Genomic DNA, 22,534 nt, shown 5'->3' on the forward strand with positions numbered 1-22,534 from the left:
GTGAAGTGCCTCAAACAGCTCCTCCTGCAACCAATAATATACATGGAGAAAGTTGTGTGCAATAGAAATTGCAAGCATAGTTTGGGAAGAGATTTGCCCATACCTGGTTCTCTAGATAAGTAATAGGTCCTTGGACGCAACCCCCACTTTCTCTAGTTAGGTCATGAGGATAGTTTGGATAGGCACCCCACAACTTTAGAAAAGATGGAAAAGGGGGCAAACTCTAGAAGAGAGAGAGGTGAGAGGGTATGGTGAATGAAGCCACAGACCCCGTGTGGAGTTCCACCGATACAAACAGAGATCGGACCAGGAAATTGCTCTAACAAGAACTTTCCTTCTGTTAAAAAGTACAGATCTATCAACTACTCTTACCAGGGATGAAATTTATGGTTTCCATTGGTGCAAATCCAATCACCTTGATGTGGGATGAAAAGCACTTCATCATTGGTAGAGAATGGTTATCAACCCATTGAGCAAGGAAATAATGCAAATTGAAAAAACATAAAGAGATTATGTTTATATTGCTGCGAGAACGGACAAAAGGTCAGATACCTTGCCAACTCTCACAATTACATGTCGTTACTGTACCTATAAATCTTATCATGAAAGTTTCTCTTACTTGATAATTCGGGGGGGAAGAGATGAGCTAGAGATGGTAAACTATACAAGTTACCAAATAACTCATCTCATATCTTAGGGCTCCGGCATATAGAGAGGACCTTGTCATTAGATAAGGAACCATAGAAACGAAGAAATCCATAATATATATATATATATATATATATATGTTTTTTTCTTACTTAAATGCAAGGTCCAATCCCTTGCCTACTTGGAAGGTGCCTAACTGAAAAGAATTATGGTTGGGAAGGTTAGAGTAGCAAAAGCCATTGGAATCTATATTTTATACACTAGAAAAATCAGTTTTATTCTTAATAAGCCAAACAAGAAATAGATTGATCAAAAAATAGATTAGTCATTTATGAAGAATCAACTTCAATGACCAGAGTTAAACGTGCATATATAGCTAAAAAATGTCAAAAAAAGATTGTTGCATTTGCATCAGGCTCTCGAAGAGCCCATTCAAAACTTTTTAGGGTCGCTAACCAACAGAAGAGGAGAGCATTAGTTTCCGCTCACCAAGATAGACTTAAGCAGAAGAGATTTTCGTCATTTGTGGATTACTCAGATTAATGCAGCATCCCATGCGAATGGAGTTTCTTATAATAAATTCATACATTTTTTATAATGCTACAATTGGATCTGCTACAAACAATGTTTTGGATTGTAATAAACCCTTCACATAGGATACCTTCGCATTTCTTATTTGTTGCCATATTTTGTGAAATACATATGCCTGGGAGATTCCTTGGAATGTTTGTATCTTTTAAAATTGAGTTGATAATTCTACTTCTATTGGTAATGAATATTTTTCTGATTGCTCCAGTATTCTCCACAATTACATGTAAAGTGTATGTATCTTCTTGTGGCTTCTTTTCATAAGAAGTTATCTCAAGTGCTACATTTGATTCTTTCTTGCCCTTGTGTGTTAATGTTTTAGCAACACAGAAATCTGAAACAAAATACACAGAATTTATCCTAGGAAAACCCTCCACTTGAGGGTGAAAACCCCAGCCCACTCAAAAATGAACTTTATTATATCTCTGAAAATGAATACAACTGTTGACAGTTTCAGATTACAATCAATCTCAATAAGATAAGTTTGATTCTCCACAAATCAATCTTGACAATGAAGTCAAATGATACATCTCTTATAAATTCTATAAACCTTCATAAGTCTGAAAATTCAGAACACAGAAAACATATAATATATCTGATCTGACAGACTACATACACAATATTCTCAACTTGCTACAGACAAACAAGAGAAGCCAGCACAATATATCTATCCATCTGCCGAAGAAGAAGAGCAATGAATATAAAGAATCGGAATTGCAAGTGAAGAGACACCATGAAGGAAGAAGAAAAGACACCAACAGTTACATCTTCACCGACAGCCATATGGACATGAAGAGTCACCGGCAGGGAAGTGAAGAGACTCAATGGTGGAGAGGAAGAGTCACCTACAGGAAAGTGAAGAAACTCCATGGTGGAGAGGAAGAGTCACCGACAGGAAAGTGAAGAGACTCCACAGTGGATAGGAGTTAGATATTATCTTAGATCTCTATCGCAGCTATAAACCTTCAACACTCCCTCTTAGCAAGAGAGAGATCTTCAAAATGTCATCACATGACAAGTACACATAGCTGCAACCAAAAGAATGTCAACAAAAAAAATCTCATCACAGATTTTCTCAAATAAAAAATGTTATCTCAGCATAACAATATTCACCATAGCTACTCCTAGAGGGTGAATCAGAAAAACAGAAAATAAAGTCATTAAGTCACACACATGACTTCCACCATGGTTACTCCCAAAGGGTGGATTCATCATAGCTACTCCCGAAGGGTGGAACAAGGGATTTCACCTCGAACTTCTCTCTCAGAGAAGAACTCATTAACCAAGGGATTTCACCTCAAACTTCTCTTGCAGAGAAGAACTCATTAACAAGGGTTTTCACCTCGAACTTCTCTCGCAGAGATGAACTCATTAACAAGGGATTTCACCTCGAACTTCTCCCTCATAGAGAAGAACTCATTAGCAAGGGCTTTCACCTCAAATTTCTCCATCACAAAGAAAAATGCATTAACCAAATTTTCATGATGACGTGGCTCCCTCTGAAGTTGAAATGTCAGGCTCTCTCTGAAACTAAAATGCCAAGCTCCCTCTAAAGCTGAAATGCCAAGCTCCCTCTAAAGCTGAAATGTAAGGCTTCCACAAGCTCCCTCTGAAGCTGAAATCAATCTTCTGACCTCTTCGTCCAAGGTTACTTCTAACGATATGTCAGACTCCCTCTGAAGCACAAGATCTACCTTCAAGCGGTTAGGCTCTATAGAAGGAACCTGGCTCTGATACCATGTTAATGTTTTAGCAACACAGAAATCTGAAACAAAATACACAGAATTTATCCAGGGAAAACCCTCCACTTGAGGGTGAAAAACCCAGCCCACTCAAAAATGAACTTTCTTATATCTCTGAAAATGAATACAACTGTTGATAGTTTCAGATTACTATCAATCTCAATAAGATAAGTTGGATTCTCCACAAATCAATCTTGACAATGAAGTCAAATGATACATCTCTTATACATTCTATAAACCTTCATAAGTCTGAAAATTCAGAACACAGAAAACATATAATATATCTGATCTGACATACTACATACACAATATTCTCAACTTGCTACAGCCAAACGAGAGAAGCCAGCAATATATATCTATCCATCTGCCGAAGAAGAAGAGAAATGAATGTAAAGAATCGGAATCGCAAGTGAAGAGACACCACGAAGGAAGAAGAAAAGCCACCAACAGTTACATCTTCACCGACAGCCATAGGGACATGAAGAGTCACCGGCAGCCACAACTACACCGTCAGCCACATAGACATGAAGAGTCACCGGCAGAGAAGTGAAGAGACTCCATGGGGGAGAGGAAGAGTCACCAATAGGAAAGTGAAGAGACTCCACGATGGAGAGGAGGAGTTAGATATTATCTTAGATCTCTATCGCAGCTATAAATCTTCAACAGTGTGCCTGAAGATCTGTTAATAATTATTCCATATATAAAAACTTCTCAAATTAACTTTCAACAACAGCACTTCTCCCTACGGAAATGGATGCAACTCATGGTAATAGGTAAGGAAGCCCATTTTCCTTAAGCTCACAGATTCCTAGCTTTGTAGGAAGTGGGTGGAATGCATGTAATGTCAACTTGAGTTATGGTATGAATTGGATGAGTTGTAATGTGCATTCACCATCATGTAAGTCATATCTCTTGTGTAAATATTACAAGGTTTGTATGACCTTAGAGAATCAAATTCCATGCAGTATAATCTTTCTGAGGTTGTAATTAGATAAGGGAATGAAGTAAAATGTTAAGAAACAGATACTAAGCCCTGTAAAACATTTAGGATGATTAGGGAGGTCTGATGAAGCTCCTTCAAATCCTGTTTGTCACAGCACATCACAGAGACAAGTTTGGCCATACTAGAATGAATTTGTCCTAGACCAAACTCATCCCAATAGGTTCCAATAAATAGTGGATTTGAAGAAGCTCATTTGCTAAAGTTTCAATCCGTAGTTACTCGTGTATGTGCTAATCTTGACTTCAGTTCCATGTTTGTATGTTATTTCTCAAATTTCATGTAAATAATACAATATGGCCACCCTTTGATCAATTATGCATAGAAAAAATACTAATTCAGCATATATAAATTTAATACTAGATAACGTTTGTGCAGCTAAATTAGCCATCAGTCCACCAAACCTGATTGTGAATCATCTTATAATGCATTCTTCAAAGCTATTTAGTAAATAATATTCATCCTTGAAGATTTCAAAGAACTGCCACTGAGTTTCAGCTAACTCAGATTATTTTTCCTGATGGCAGAAAGAGTAAGATTCTCACCGATTTTCAACATGTAACATGACTTTCATCAGTGCAAATATTGTTCTCACCGTCAAAAAAAAAGTCTCCATAAATATAACTCTTGGACAACCCAATTGTATACTCCATCAACATTGAATTTAACTCCGAACATGTAGGTATCAAAATTAAGTTAAACCTGGGAGTTTACTTGCCCTCCACATGTTTTACCCAATATGGAGGACTACAATGAGGGAGCAATTCGTCGAAGAATTCAAGGAAACAAGCAGAACATGTTATCTATTTGCTTTGAAAGCCCTAAATCAGATTCTTGGTATATTGCAAGCCAGGTCCAGTGCCTCTATATTTTAAGGGTGTAAGTAAGATAAGATAACCTAAGGGGTTGCATGTCTGTACTCTGTGCATCCAATAGTCCAATCTTGTTTGTCCAAGACATGCAAAAGTAAAGCAACCTTTCTCTATCAACACATCCAAATAACACGAGCAATATAGGGGGAAATACACTATTTGCAAGATTCAATGGGTTACAGAAGAGATCAAAATCGGAAATCCATAAATATAATTCATCAAAGACTAAAGAAAGATAGTGTAATGTCCCTTGTTAATTACCAAGTACAATGTTTTGCCTGGGTTCGGATTATAGGAAAACAAATTAGACAGTAAGAAAAGAGTGTCTATAACATCCCTGGAACTATACTTATATAACAGCAAAGAAGTTAATTAAAGAAATATTAGTATGTCATATTACTTTATTACACAGCGGAATAGATTAAGAACAGTGGAAAGCACCTTATTAGCTTAAAATATCAGACACAATGCCTGGAATAGATAACAGAATTAAGTATAATCAGAGACACCAGCATAATAAATATCAAGAAAATAATTTACAGATTTTATCTTATCATATTGTTGATTTGCCAGGAGACAGAAAGACTGTTTTCTTATGGTTACAACTGATCATGAAGATTCATGTTATTATTTGTTCAGAAATTAATGTATATTTAGGTTTCTTAATTTAGTTCTTCCACCCTATCCAAAGAGGTAGCGGATGGTAGAGGTGGTTCATCATACCAGACCCAAGCCCAGGAGCAGTCACTTGCCCTCCTGGCCTACTGGCCCATTACTACACAGAAGGTGGATTACTTAGGGGGGCCATCGACCCCCCTACAGATCCCCTCTCCCTGGAAAAGCAGTTTTATTTGTTCGTTATTTTATTATGCTTTCAGAAAGTTATTTCAGTTCAGCCTCCAATCATAAACTATTTATTAAGTTTATTTAAAGTTACAGACATCTGTATTAAATTGTTCTTCCAATTTCAAGGTATCGTGAGGGAATCATAGATAAAATGAAACGACGTCTGTAAGACTTCCTGTTGAGGCAAAGCACGGACTATGCCCAATTTCGTATAATTATCTTCTGTCATTATTTGCACGGAAAGACAAATCCTAATCATCATATCATCTAAGTATGGAATAATGCAGTCTATGTAAATATATATATATATACTAGATGCAGACATATTTCCACGGCTCATAATAACTCTGAGTATGATGACATACATGGGTTCTCCCACATGGTCTGTCCCGTCTCTTATCGCTATAGATTTTCCTTTTTTTCCCTTTTCCAAAACGTATTTTCCTCAAATGATTATTGATTCCATTTAATATCAATGCTGAGATTGGAGGAGTGGTGACTCTACATCGCACCCTTACTATAAAACTCTTCTCCGCACCCCTTATGGTTAACTATTCAATAATTTGTTAGACGTTGATCTTAGACCTCTCTTTGGCGGCGATATTGGTATTTGCTTAGTTGAGTTGATCGACTAAGACTTAACTAATGATTTTATCATTCTTTATAACATGATATGTAATCTGCTTACTTGCTGATCGCCGTAACTTTTACTTGTAGCGATTATGATTGTTTGTTGCTGATTGGTAAGTATATCACTGCAGACATTGAATCCACATCATGATATCATTAATGTCATATTTGCCACTAAGGATTACTTCTTGTAATCTGTGACCATGAATCGCTGACAATAAATTTAAACAGATCGCCGCATAAGTCACATGGGGGTGTTGCTGTTCTGGTATGGGCTTCATAATATGATCGTTATTCCAGAATTGATTATTTAGAAAACATAATCTCTAAATTTTCTTAGATTACTGACTTTGATAATTACATAGCTTGTCTTTAGAATCAGTCCTACTTAGTAGACATCGACTTCTTCCCAATTAGTGCCACTGTGGTCATGGTTTAGCCTATCTTCAGAATATTATCATTAATGAATATTAAATAATAATATTAATAAATAAACAAGTATTTAATAATTTCAATTAATCTTTTATTAATAAATATTCTTATCAAGAGTGCATTTCTGGATTTCTGGATTTGCTGACAGTAAATTTAAACAGATCGCTGCATAAGTCACATGGGGGTGTTGCTGTTCTGGTATGGGCTTCATAATATGATCATTACTCCAGAATTGATTATTTAGAAAACATAATCTCTAAATTTTCTTAGATTACTGACTTCGATAATTACATAGCTTGTCTATAGAATCAGTCCTACTTAGTAGACATCGACTTCTTCCCAATTAGTGCCACTGTGGTCATGGTTTAGCCTATCTTCAGAATATTATCATTAATGAATATTAAATAATAATATTAATAAATAAACAAGTTAAAATTTCAATTAATCTTTCACACAATCGAATCCAGAAATGCACTCTTGATAATTATATGATGGATTGTGGAAATCTCTTAGAACTGAATAAATATTCTATTAATTAGTAATAATTATTTTATTTAGGTTTTATATATATAATGATTAGGGAGGGGACATGACAGATAGAGTGATAAAAAATAAAAAATCCATTCATGTAGAAGTTATGCACATAATAGTCGATAAGAATAAATGAAATGCATGAATTTACACCAAATAACACCCATAACTAGGTGCAAAGTGAGCCTATTTTTTAAGACAAGACTGCATTCATTTTTTTATCAAGTTCCTTAGGCTGGCTGTCTAAATTTAGCTCCATTTGCAAGGATTGGTGAGAAAGTATTGCGGTACTAGCACCACCTAGCTCTAGATTTGGCACTGGTGCTAGAGCAGGCACTTTAATAAGCAGATTGCTAACAACAAGACAACACCATCTGATGCTAGTATTAGCATTAGAGCTCAAGCTACCTCATGAACCACAATGTAGCATTTAAGAGAACATTTGAAAGAGTCCCAAAGTGTCAGTACAATTATCACCATTAATTGAGCAATTATAATTTTTTGCAGTTATACAGGACCATACATCTTATAGACTATGTTGGAACTCAAGTCTATAATGCAATTTTTTGCTGTGACTCATCCCTTCTGTGTATCTTAACCCTTTTAAAATCCACCATTTATAATCTATCTGAGATAGTGTCAATGGGTCTTCTACGAGTCAAAAATGCCTAAGTGTTGCCCTATACCATCCCCCATGTGCTCAGTCACAAGAAATCCATCAAAGTTCTAAGTCTTGATAATTTTTTGGCAAATTATCTGAATCTAGCTAGTTATCAGAGTTTTGGGCTTCCTCATGCAAGCACGCCTTTTTACCCCAAGTCCGATCATCTTTTGTTTCTATAGATTTATAAACTTTCCCCTCTCAGTGTAACATCCTACCTAGGTTTGATTCCCTTTACCTTTTTCTGGTCCATCAAATTTCCCCTTCCCATCATGCCATCTTCTTTAAGTCCAACTTTCCCTTTGTTTTAACCAAGTTAAACTTTCCCCCTCCCAATACTTGTCATGAGGCAAGCCCGATCCCCAACCCCTGATAGTCTGAAACTCCCACAATTTTTACTGTTTGACCTCACCTACCTCCCTGTAAACCTAGAAGACCATTTTATGACTAGGGTTGAACTTGACATCATAACTTTCCAAATTACGGTTTCTCCTGCCCAAAAACCACTTCCCATCTAAAGCTTGTGAATTTACCTACAAGATGCAATGATAAGACAAACAACACAAAAATACAAAAAATGATCAACAGATCAAATCAAATAGTGGTCGTAAATCATTTTTTAATTAAAAAGATGCAGGTTAAAAATAAATAAAAGGTAATAACCAGCCCATATTGCATTTAATATGACGGTTAGGGTTTCTAGACCCAGTGGCATTCACACCATCCCCTAGCAAAATTTCCAACAGATTTCTAAAATCAACCATACCTTAACCCATCAAATCTAGAGGTGTGTTGAATAAATAAGTGATTTGCAAATTCGTGGTGTGTTCTTCCATGCCTCCCACATAGATTTCAATTTGTTTTAAGGCAGTTTTCACACAAATTGTGATGTGTGACTGACTACAAACAGAGTATGGTGGGTTCCTTAAATCATGAATGATTTTATAGTCCCGAGGCTCCCACAAGTTGCTGGACTCTAAAAAAACAAAAGATATTTTATATTCCAATTTGTAGTTCATTCAGAGGGTTAATCGCAAAACCAATTTTTCAGTCTCTACATGCCTCAAGCTATTTATAGGGTATCAAACATTGAAGGTTTGAACCATAGAAGCAAACATTGGGAAAAAATCACGATCAGTCGCGATTGATAGGCAATAGGGAAGGTTCACAATTTTTTCCCCCAAAAATTGCATAAAATCAGTCAACGGTTTTTTCACGTTTTTTTCTTGATAAATCGTGAAAAAATCGTAAGAATAATCAGGGAAAAAATCACAAACAGAGAAACCCACAGTAAAACCCTAAAACGCAATGAAAAGGCCTGAAAATGTGTAAAAAAGACCATCGGCGTGGGGTTGCAGGTTAACGGCATGTCTTTCTACATTTTTATTCAGCATCCAAGTGTCTGTTCGAGTAAATCTACTCAGCAACACACAAGACAAGCAGGTTTGAAAAAAAAAATTAATTTATTTTCAACCAAAATCATAGTTTCCATTTTTAATTTCTAGGGTAAGATTTATAATTTTATTAATATGTAATATCCTTAGTCCGAATTTAATATTAAAATGAATATAACTTTCAATGTTTTGAAAATAGTTAAAAAAAAATTCACTTTTACATTTAAATTAAAAATTAAAATAAATAAAATATAATATAATTAAATATTGACGATAAATAATAATTAAATATTTTGATATTTAAATCAGAATATAAAACTAAAATAAAATATATTATAATTTTATTAATATGTAATATACTTAGTGCGATTTTAATATTAAAATCAATATAAATTTAAAAATAGTTAAATAAAATCACCCTTACATTTAAATTAAAAATTAAAATAAATAAATATAATATAATTAAATATTGACAATAAATAATAGTTAAATAATTCAATATTTGAATCTGAAAATAAAATATATTAGATATAATTAAAAAATATACATATATATAAAATATTGCTCTTAACTATTAATCATTGTTAATATATTTTTGAATTATATTTAATATATTAAAAACAATTAATAGTTAAGAATATATATTAAATATAATAAAAAATAACAATAAAATTACAAATAATAGTTCAATATTTAAATCTGCATATAAAATTAAAATAAAATATATTAAATATTATTAAAAAATATACATATATATAAAATATAACTCTTAACTGTTAACATTGTTAGTATATTTTGAAATTATATTTAATATATATATCCATTTAGTTGGTCTTGAAAAATAGCCATATCCATATCAGATACTGTACCTTACCTTAGCTGTATCCATGTCCATGCAACTTTGTAATTCATGTGTTGAAGTCTCTTTTTTGTTTGCTTACAATATCTCTATGCTATGAAAAAGCCCTTAAATATTAAAAAAATGTAGTTTTTGATTGCTTTTCCTTAATTTTTTACGTTTGTTTTAAATCCAATTTTTTTCCGACTTCTTCCCCAATTTTAAAAAAAATCTCATACTTTTGGTTTGCCAATTAATTCCCCAAATGATTAATGCTACCATGCTTTGAACTATTGATGAAGGGATAAACTTTGTAAAACGTAGGAAGAATTTTGTAAAGCACATCTTCTTTTGTAATGGATGTCTCTACTGCTGATTATGGTGAATCCAGCAAATATCTAATCACAAATATGTTTTCTTTGGCCACATTTGTTGGCATGAATGTAATGAAGATTTGGTATGTGTGTGACAGCAACCAACATATTACAAATGCTTTGTAATAATCATTCCTTTATTCTGTATGGGTCCTTGTAGTTCTGATTATGGATTGTTATGCATGTTTATTGCAAAAACATAATCTCTAATTTTCATATGACTATTAACCTAGTGCAATTAATATTTTACCTGATGTATTTCCTTCTGCTTTGCTACTCACAACTCTGTTGCCCAATGGAGTAAGCAATGGTTCATATCAGTTCAAGATCAAACATTTTTATTTAAACATCTTTGTCCCAATTGGTCGTAGGAGTAGATTAGTTTTAGTTTAAGTTATGGATGTTGTTCATGATTCAGCACTATTAAGTAGGGTATTATTTTAAGCTGTCCTAAATGTTAGATACTTAGAGAATTGTGTTCAATATATCTACACCTTTCCGCTGTGTATGAAACATTAAAGAAAACATTGTAAAAATTATAATACAGTTGTCATCTACAAGTGCACATGCAGTCTTTTACAGCTAATTGATTTCAACTTAGTGACAGAAACTAGGGTTAAGTGTACATTTGGGTATAGCTGGTGTTTGTTATAGTCGTGTTATATTATAGCTAATTTAAATACATGTTAAGGTATACCTCTAGCCCCCCATGTTTAAGCTAAGCCCAAAGTGTAGGAGAGATTGCCCACTCTCATTCAAAGGCCTTAAACTGTCTATAGTTTGTTGATGAATGCCTGTTTTACCTTGTTGACAACATATCCCTAGCTTTGAAGGTGAAAAGAAGTTCTAGGATTGCAGAAACTTGGTTTTGGTACCTAAAAGACTGCTCATTTATTAAACCTGACCAAGATCAATGATACAAGAGATGCGCAAATGCCAGCTTATGAAACATAACAGCATATACATAATGGACACAGAAAGAAAGAGCTAAAAGAAACCACAGATTAATTATAGTAGAAAGTTACCAATCTTTGCTTCAAAATATTAACAGTATGAGAAAGAATTGATTCAGATAACCCCGAACCACTACTCTGCTCAACATGAACAATGTACTGTCTTCATTAAACTTTGCATACAGCTGAACCATTTCATAGTCATCATAGTTTACCTTGAAGAGAGCTTTTGACTGAAGGCTATTTACTATGCAGAAATCATTTCATATTGAGATTTGACTTCCATGCTGCTCAAAAGTAATAGCTATTCTAGAGTAAAAAGTCAGCCTCCAATGAAAATTATGTCTTTTCTAGATTCGATGGATCAGAGAAAATTGAGCTATGGGCATGGATTCATTAATGTTTTTAACAAAAGAATACTATAAATTGTTATTGCACAAAGTTGAGGAATTCATAGCAAAAGATGCAAGAGTTTATGGAGGAGGTTCCCATCACTTATCCCAGGACAACTCCTGGAAATTTCCAACTATCGTTCGGAGAATCAGAATCATAACTAACACACACCATCTTTTGTCCACAAAGGCACTCTGCCAACATCAGACAAGTGGTTCTCCAACTCAGATTCTGTAGAAGACTCCCTTTGTCCCATGTAGAATTTGGGAACAACTTCCTATCCACAGTACAGAGAAAATAGCAGAAATGGTGCTTCTAATTATTGTCTCCCTTGCAATTATCTATATATTGTAAATATCTGTATCAGTATGTACATTTGACCAAATTCAGTAAGCCTCACTGACTGTATGTGAGTTACACTAGAAAAAGTGGATTTCAGTTACTTGGTGCCTCACTGACTCCATTTAAGACTAAGTAAAATGGAGTTTTTATGCCCAATTCTCAGACACCTTGTAATGTCCCCAATTTTGATAAAGTGACATGAATTAAATTAATTAATTAAGTTGTCCAAAAATAAATATTATTTCAAAAGTATAATTTAACATTAATTACTTAAAGTTATAAAATTGAATAAAATAATATTAATTGTCACTTTATTTAATAATGTTCATCTCAGCCTCAAGCATTAAATGTAGGCCTATCTTCTAGAAGACTGATGGGAGTCTTTATAAAGAAGGGTTTGTGGATGAATTGAACATGTTCAGATTGTTATTAAATTGATATGTAATTTATTTCCTTTCCTGGGAGGAGTGAAATTTCTGAGGACACAAACCCTTGGAGCTTGAAGATTTGGACAAAAACCCAACCCTTCTCCATGGAGTGATTGCAGGTCAGCAAATTTGTAGAGTCTTCCTTTGAAGACAAATTTCAGTAATAAATATATTTGCAATTATATTATCTCAGACAAATCTGGAAGTATATCTGTGTGCACATGACAATCTATAGGGGTCAATTTGATAAATATCCAGTTATGAGCATGATGGCATGTGGGTTATGTTAATGTTTGAACCTTGTATGCTGGGTGCGGATACATCCCTGCTATTGCCATGGACTTCTGGATAATGGTGTTGCACTTTCTCCTTACCTAGTCATGGGACTCCTATTATTCTGGCATAGTATGTTTGTTGGAGAGATCCATTTCTGGGTAATACAATCTGGTATACTTTCTTTGCTGGCTGTACATGAAAAATAAATTGAATGAATGATTCAATAATCGGATAATCTATTCAACAATATACAAACATATATAAAGAGATTACAATGATGACGTTCTAAATTAAGAACAAGTCGTTTAAAGTGAACTACTAAAAAGAAAAAGCAAATTAACTAAAAAGAAAAAGCTAAATGCTAAATAAAGCTTCAAAGCTAATTAACTAAAAAGTTAAATGACCATTAAACAAGGAACTAAATATAGGTAACTAAAATATAATTAAATATTCTAATACCCTCCCTTAATGGTCATTCTATCAACTAACTACCCTACAGAAGACACTACAGGTCTTTTGATCACAAACGAAAAGAACACTCTGCTGCGGTGGAGACCCTCCCTAGATCTGAAAAGTGTTAATGCCTAAGAATACCAGAATCCATCCAACCTGATGTTGGGTAACCAAACTTAAACCCGAAACCACAGTTTTGAGGAAAAATCGGCAAACCCTTTTGCAGAAGAGTACCAACTCCAAAACTGATTGCAAGATACCACGGTTGCAGATGTTCGCCCTAGAAGGTACAACCCAAACTAACTGCAACAAAGCACGATTTTGAGGAAAAAACTGTCAAACCCTCGAAAAGAGAATTTACGATTTTGAGGATAAAATCGAAAAACCAAGAAATCTAAGGGGTTACAAATCATCATTTTTGTGGAAAAAAACGGTAAAACCCAGATAATTAAAATCTTACGCGAATATCGCGAATTACAAATGAGATAATTTTTAAGGGAAAATTATAAACCTGTTGACGTGTATTTTGTACACTATCAAACACAGAATAAAATACCCAAAGGTACCTTATCCTCTCTTGAGTAAAGCCTCTGATTGCTGAAGATATCGCGGAAAAGGATCAATCAGAATGACTCCAAGGTTCTTCGTTGTAGGATCTCTACGTGTGGATAAGCTCTCTGTGGTATGATGTGATTTGCTGGAATCACAAGGGGACTTACATTTGATGATTGAACTTTTGATTTGCTTTGAATATTGTTGGAACACAAGCTCTTACTAGCTTTAAAAAAAAGGAAAAAAGACGAGGGCGAGGAGAGGATCTAATCCTAATACTAAGAATGTAGGAGCAATGAATGATCTTTGATGAAATTCTAACTAAGTCTTGTTTTGACATCGTTGGACCATCTCCACAAGGTTAGTGCGATCTTCGAAGGAAAGCTTTATGATGTTCAAATCATCACTGCAGGCATAGACACCATCAGGTTGATGCATATCAATGAAGAAGCGACAACTAAAGTTAAGCTTAAGCTGAATGATTCCAGTTGACTACACAAGGCAAGTCTGCAATCAACAAATTGCTAGTAGTATGGATATACGAATTCCACCATCAATCAAGCACATTTCTTCCATTCATCTAATAACATGAAATCAAATATAAGAAGTATAAAGACCATGCAAATTGTCGAATCGACCCATAAATTTCACCATTTCTTCAATGAAGTTACAAGTCTCTTACAACAACATCTTGGCAACAATCTTTGCCTTCTCTCTCTACTCTACTCTAATTGCTATTCTATCAACGAGCTAATCACCTTCTAACTACTCTCTATCTGTCTTCTAACTGCTTCCAACTATTCCCTTTACAAAATGAAGAGTCGGGACTTATATAGTGCCCACAATACAATTCGATGGCTAAGATCAATTTGAGATCAATGGCCAAGATTCAATAATGAAAACCCTAATTAGGGTTTGTTACAACCATTACATAACATTTAATGCTTGACCAATGATAAAATTGCATTTATTGGACACATGTCCTCTCTGGAAAATTCCACCAATGGATAGCTGGGGTAGGTACATCGAAGTTTGTGCCACCTTCCATGAGTTAGGTACATTGAATCTAGACATGCTGAGGTGGATCACACTGACTAGAGAAGTGATGACTAGGATGCCACCTCGTCTGACACTTGTAACTTGGTAGATATTCAACTTGATGTTGTTGAGAAGCTAGCTTTAATTAATTCATCTGGAACTATCTGCTTCTTCAACGAACCCTTTGCTCCGATTTCTTTTGTCTCTGATGTGCAGGATGATTGATGTACCTCGCCTTGGAATGTTGGATTGGAAGAGGTCGCCCTTGTTGATGTTTGATCGAAGAAAGCCATCCTTGTCGATGCTAGACTGGAGGAGGTCGCCCTTGTCCTTGCTTGATCTTCTTGGAGGAGACCGTCCTTGATCTGGCTTGATTTTACAACTCCGGGATCTCCATTTGATGCCTACACAAAATATTAAAGTTAGTCTTTTGAGCATCAAACCTCAAAGCATGAAATTTAAGACCTTTCAACGGTAAAACTTAAGATATTAATTTGAAAAAAGTCATGATAAATCAAGAACTACACATTTTCAAATTAATAATGAATGGAATTTGGATCTTCAAGACTTAGACTTTACAAAATTGCAATGGGATCATAATAAGTCTTGAATAAGAATTTCAAAAAATGATTCTTCATACCTTCCCTTTGAGTATTTAAGTACAAAACCTTGAAAAATGAAGGAAGAGGACCAGATTTTGTTGGGCAAGATTTATAGTCCTTCCTTGGATGAAGTACGCCTCCTCTAGTTTGAAAAAAAATAAACTCCACTAGCCTCTTCAAAAATCTGGAAATTCGCCTTCAAATGTCTTCCAAAAATCTGGAAATTATCCTCCAATCTAGCAAGAAATTCACCTCTCCAATAGCCTTCAAGATGAATTTCGCCCTCCTTAGTCTCCACACTTTCGCACTTTATAAGGGATGAATGAATGATTTGAACTTGAAACAATGCCCCCCCTATTATATAGAGCGCTCACCTTCTTTCCTCCAAGAGGCCGACCTAGCAAATAAGCCTTAAAATAAAATATAAAAAACACTAAGAAGAAGGCCGACTTGATAAATAAAGACAAAAAAATGCCTTGTGCGCTCAACTTTTAATTTTTTATTTCAAAAAAATTAATTTTAAATGCCTTTATAATAGAAATTCAATTTTTTGAGGCCCAAAATTAATTTATTAAATGCCAATGTGATTTAATTTTTTTCAAATATTTCAAAGTTAGCAATTTGGCATTTAATGCAATTTTGGAGGATATTAACGCCCAAATATGGTAAAAAATAATGAATGCCATTAACTTTGCTCTGGTCCCTTGGAGAGAGACAGGAGCACTTTTTCATTTTTAGGCTAGGATTCTCAATTTTTTGAAGTCAAACCTTTGTTCACCATGCTTTAGAAGATCTTTCCCATCTCACACAACTTTGCCTTAGCATAATCTCGGAGGGAATTTGTTGTTTCATAAAAAGCGCCCTGGTCCTTCAGTGAGGAACGGGAGCACTTTTGAGTCCATTGCATGAATTCTTGATCATATCAACTTCAAATTATCCTCCAGGCGTAGAATATCACATTTCAAAATGCAAGGTAAATGGTCATATTTGGAAATTGCGCCCTGGTCCCTTGGTGAGGGACAGGAGCACTTTTGCCAGTTGTCATCAAAATTTGCAACTCTCACATCTCAATTCCACTTCAAGGCATTTTAAACACTTTTTCAAACTTGCGCCTTGGCCTCAATTTGTCCAAAATTGGTGAGAAAGGCTAGATAACATGTTAAGCGCTCTGGTCCTTCAGTGAGGGACAGGAGCACTTTTTCAACTTCAAGCTTATCCGTCCTTTGCTAGCTTCCCAAATTATCTTCAATGGGCTAATCATGTCCTCTTCCATTCATTTCAATCACAAACTTGCCTTGGCCTTGCAGGAAATTTACACTTTTTTGGAAAATCGCTCTGGACCCTTGGAGAGGGACGGGAGCACTTTTTGGAAAATCGCTCTGGTCCCTTGGAGAGGGACGGGAGCACTTTTTGCATCTTGGTGTATTTCTTTGTTCTTTTAAACCTTCAATCGCGTCCAAGGCATAAAACATCCTTCGTCCTTCCCATCCAAGTCAAGTTTTGCCATAAAATATCAAACAAAGAGGAGAAACTTGAAAAAGTGTCATGGTCCTTCAGTGAAGGACAGGAGCACTTTTTGTCACTTGGGTTCATTTACTCCTTTGTAGACCACTTAAATTATATTCAATGGACAAAACATGCTTCCCTTGACCTCTTCAAATCGTAAAATTGTCTTGATCTTGCAAAAATAGTGCAAATTTGAAATTCAGTGCTCCGGTCCTTCAGTGAGGGACAGGAGCACTTTTTGCCTTCTAAGCCAAATTGTCTCACTTTTCACCCCGAAATTCCTTTGCTAGGGAAGATTTCATCTTACTTCACGCTACGAATAAGAGTTAATGTCCAAAAAAGGTCTAAAATTCGGCATATAGAGAAAAGCGCTCTGGTCCTTCAGTGAGGGACAAGAGCACTTTTGACCTTCTAGGCAAAAACTTCATCATTTCATCGTTTTTGATCAAGTCTGGATGCTCTATCACGTTCATTTCGCCATCCACCATGCCTTTGATGTTTTAATTTGACCAAACAAAGCCTAGAATGACTCAAATAAGTCTTTTTGCCCTGGTCCCTCAGTGAGGGACGGGAGCACTTTGCCTTGGTCCCTTGGTGAGGGACAGGAGCACTTTTTCCTTTAACCTTCAAAATTCACCATTTTTGTGCCTTCAAAATCTTCAAAAGTATCAAGTCATGTCCAATTATCATTCCGAAAGACCCTGCACAAAACAAAATAGAAAAGTCAGTGACAAATATGCATAAAATAACATTTGTGCTCTGGTCCCTTGGAGAGGGACAGGAGCGTTATGCGCTCTGGATCCTTAGTGAAGGACAGGAGCGAAATTTGACTTTTCGAACTCTCCGACAGGATAATTTTTATGGAATATAACATTTAAGTATAAGAGACATTTGAAATGTCACTTATACTTTAAGTTATATTCCATATATACTTTCAGGATGTTTGAGAGTGGTTTCAGACCTCCAGGAGTTATATTACAAAATCTAGTTTTTTGAGGTTTTTCAGTTTCCAGACTTAGTCAAATTTCAGGATCAGGACATTCCAGACTTAGCCAAAATTTCAGGATCAGGACTTCACTCCAACAGGACCTGCTATCCATGATCTCCCCGACAACACTCAAAAATGCAAAGGCTAACCGACAAAACCCTAAAAAACAAAAAGCAGGGGTCCCCATTTGCAATGGGGTGATGTGTGAAAACGTCACAACAAAACCCTGTGAACAATTTTTGAGAAAAAAATCGTGAAAACCCTCCCATGATTTTTTGTGGAAAAAAATGTGAAAACCTTGGGACCTGTAAGATGAGGTCTGGCCTAAATCAATCTGATAAAGGTAACGATATTCAGATATCGTGAACATGCACTGTTTCCAGGTGTTGTGGCAGTTGTTGAACTTTTGACTGTGTTCCGACATGATGTTGGTCAAAGATGCCATCACAAAAATGGAGGTTGAACAAGGTCAACCTAATGAAAGCATGAGACAGAAGAATCTGATTCAAAAATCAAAATAAAAGTAGCGGCACAAAAAATCTGAAACCCTGGAGGAGAATTCTAGCACAAATTCTAAGGCGCGAATTTTGAGGTTTGGAAGAAACCAAGAAATTAAAATTTTCTGCAAACTTAAAACCTGAAATTTTTCCTGAAAATAATTAGAAAAAAATTATAATTTGCTGAAAATAAAAAAATGCCTCTGATTTTTTTGTAAAAAAACAGAAAAAATATTGACGATTTTTTTTCCAAAAAAAAAAGCAAAAAAAAATAGAGGCAGAAACCTAGGTCGGATGTACAACATAAACGGCACCCAGAAGACACCAAAATTCCTGACGTCCATAGAATCAGCAGAAATCACTGACTATTTTTAAATTCCAAGGCAAATTCGCTAGCACAAAATTCGAGGCATCGAAACAAGGCACCCAGAAAAATTTGAGACTAACCCAAAAAAGCTCTCGAAAAACCCATCGAGAATCTGAAATCAAAATGCAAATCCGATGGCCCAAAAATCGAGGCACATAAAACGATGCACCCAGAAAATATGATGATGACCCAGTTGAGGTCTTGAAAAACCCACCAAGAATCTGCAACTAGAATAAAATTTCGACTTGAACTGAAGGGTCAAAACCCTAGTCAAAAATTGCAAAAACCCTAGGAAAATTTTCAATCTGCAAAAAAAAAACCTCCAGGTTGCAGGCACGAAAACCAAAACCCTAAAAAAAACATGAACTGCTGCCCAACACAAAGAAATTTGCCCACGAACTAGAAACCCTTGAAACCCTCAAAAAGCCTTCAAAAAAGAAAAATCGTTTTTTTATAAAAAAACAATAAAAAAAATCTGAAAAATATTCCAGAAAGAAGGCCATGAAATTTTATTAAAAAATTCGCCAAACTTTAAAGAATCCCATCGATCCGCTCTGATACCAGGAAAAATAAATTGAATGAATGATTCAATAATCGGATAATCTATTCAACAATATACAAACGTATATAAAAAGATTACAAGGATGACGTTCTAAATTAAGAACAAATCGTTTAAAGTGAACTACTAAAAAGCTAAACACTAAATAAAGCTTAAAAGCTAATTAACTAAAAAGAAAAAGCTAAATGCTAAATAAAGCTTAAAAGCTAATTAACTAAGAAGCTAAATGACCATTAAACAAGGAACTAAATATAGGTGACTAAAATATAATTAAATATTCTAATAGTACACAACTGTTATTCAATTCTGAGTGCTGCATAAACTCCATATTAAATCGAAAAATTCAAATTTTACACAAACCTGCAACTCAGAAGTTTTGGAATAGATGAAATAGGGACTCCTATTATTCTGGCATAGTATGTTGGAGAGATCCATTTCTGGGTAATACAATCTGGAATACTTTCTTTGCTGGCTGTACGCAACTGTTGTTCACTTCTGAGTGCTGCATAAACTCCATATTAAATCGAAATTTTCAAACTTTACACAAACCTGCAACTCAGAAGTTTTGGAACGGAAGAAATAGGGAAGTATGGGCGATATTGGGTAAGGGATCTTACACACCTTGCATGTGATTGACCTTGTTTGGCTAGCACACATCCTCACCCTTGTAATTCTATTTAGCCTGTGTTGATGAAGAGTTATAATATCAGCTTTAATCATGGATACAAAATCTGAAACAATTTTTTTCAGAATGGCCAACTTGTCCAAATCATCCCATACTTCGCAATTTCTATTAAAGTTTTATGTCATGGCCCCCAATCTGATATCCCTCTCACAAACAGAAAACTTGCATATGAAATTGTCTTACAGAGTAAGACTACACAATTTCATAAAGAACGCAATTGCCTATCACATAAATCGGGATTAATCAATGCAGCGAATATATTCTTCAGAAACTGATTGAGATAAGGTGATCACCCTTGTTTGGTTCTCACAAATATTACATTCATTCAGGAATGATTAATTAAGGGCCGGTTATTGTTGCCTAGCCCTCACGATAATTAGCTGAGGTGATTATCCTTGTTTAGTCATTCACGAACTCAGAAAGAGGAGCCACCAAAGGACACATCCTTCATTAGCAATACAACCCGTGGAGAGGGGTCATGACTCCCCAATGGCCAGCGAGGGATATAAGAGTACCTCAAAGCACCCAATCAAGAGGGGATCAACAAGAAGAATAAGAATACAAGCAGGGTTTACAATCATTTGCACAGCAGACCAAGTTCTATAATTAAAAATTAATTTGTTGTGAAAAGGGAAGATCACACATAAAATAATATAGCATCAAGCATCAAGAAAGATCAGATCAGAATATTCAAACCAGAAACCTAAGTTACCAGATTCTTTTGCAAATTCCCTGGGTTTGGGTTCGATTCGCTGCAAATTCTGGTTCGTTGCAAATTCATTCAAAATTCGGCCAGGGTTCGTATTTTGCCCTGTGGATTTGATCATCAGGACCCGGGGAGAATTTCGGCACCTTTCCAAAGAATTTTGAACCCAGCAGCAGAACCCGAGGAGAATTTGGGTGATTTGACACATTTTTTAAATTTTTTTAAAGTTTCTTTTTGCCTATTTTGGTCAAAGCATTGGGATGCTGAACCAGAGCATGCAGAGTTGGATGATTCAATCGCCTGCCTTGATGCACTTGGAGTTGATGATGATCATGATGATGAGCTACCTAGTGATCATGAGGCTTCTCCTGAGGCTGCGATTGCTCGTACCACTGCCAGTGGCACTGTTTGTGCTTCTAATTTGCCACGAGAGGAGGATAATAATATGTTTAATGACTTTTGATGATATTTGATCAGTGATGGATGATTGTTAATGTTGACATTAATATTTTTTAACTTAAACATTGATATGGTGATGTATCTTGGCAATTTGCTATGTTATTTGCCATTTGGACTAAAAGTCTACAACATTAATATATATGGTGGTGTCTTTTGCTATTTATTTGCTGCTGCATATATGTATATATTTTTTATTTTTTATTTTTAATATTTTTATATGTTTTTGTACAGATGAACCCAAAGCGAACCCGAACCCACCCCAAAAAAAAATTGAACGAATTTGCAAACCAGAATCTGATTCCGAACCGAGACCGGCAACTTAGCCAGAAACAGATCAAGGCATTTAGTCCCCAAAAAGGGATTGGAGCATTAGAGAGCAACAGTTAAGGTTGACTCATACAAGTTGAACAGATTCATTTTCAGATCCAAGGCAGACGGTTGATATTATATCAGATCTGCTCACCACAGCACTTCTCTCCTCAAATCAATTAAGGTATACCTACTTACTTATGGCTTATGCATAATAAATTATGCTTAAATGTATATTCATGTAGTAGAATATAGGATATGTTTAATTGTCATATATGTAGGTCAACGCTGCCTATAATGACTATGCTGCCTATGATGACTGAATATGAGAGAAATGCCTGATTGTCTCAAACCCATCTTGCAGGAAGGGCCTGGGTTGTAAGCAAAAGGGGCATACAATGCTGCCTATGATGACTGAATATGAGAGAAATGCCTGATTGTCTCAAACCCATCTTGCAGGAAGGGCCTGGGTTGTAAGCAAAAGGGGCATACAAGGCTAAGTATGTAGGCCGTTATAGAGTTGACCATGATGGCTTCTAGGACCAGAGGGCACTTACATAGAGAACCAACTAACTCACTTACAACCCCTGCCCAACTCTGCAAGATGGTAACTGTCTTTAGAGGGATGAGACATTGATGGGGAAAGCAAGTACAAGCCGCCAAGCAAGCAAGCGGGCTGTAGTAGACATCCACTCTTGGCTTGGTGTAAAAATGGCTTCAGGCGGACCCATCATGTCTCTTCCCCCAAACCCTAATGTGATTGTACTCTATGAATATGATGCAATATTGCCTAGCCCTAATATATATATTTCAAACCCAAAATCATGTTATTAAAGAGATATTTATTTGATAAGATATAACCCTA

General features: G+C 35.4%; 1 protein-coding gene and 1 long non-coding RNA gene across 2 annotated transcripts in view; both read right to left on the reverse strand.

The window, feature by feature from the left end:
* Nucleotides 1-22,534, reverse strand: part of LOC131050877 (translocase of chloroplast 34, chloroplastic) — a 36,388-nt gene that overhangs the window by 8,348 nt on the left and 5,506 nt on the right. The window lies entirely within an intron of this gene.
* Nucleotides 12,888-21,519, reverse strand: LOC131050878 (uncharacterized). Its single transcript, XR_009107050.2, has 3 exons — nucleotides 20,132-21,519; nucleotides 19,871-20,012; nucleotides 12,888-13,137 (listed from the first exon to the last, which is right to left on the reverse strand). It is a non-coding gene; the product is annotated as an uncharacterized LOC131050878 (long non-coding RNA).

This window comes from Cryptomeria japonica, chromosome 11 (assembly GCF_030272615.1).
Source record: "Cryptomeria japonica chromosome 11, Sugi_1.0, whole genome shotgun sequence".
Classification (NCBI taxonomy): Eukaryota; Viridiplantae; Streptophyta; class Pinopsida; order Cupressales; family Cupressaceae; genus Cryptomeria; species Cryptomeria japonica.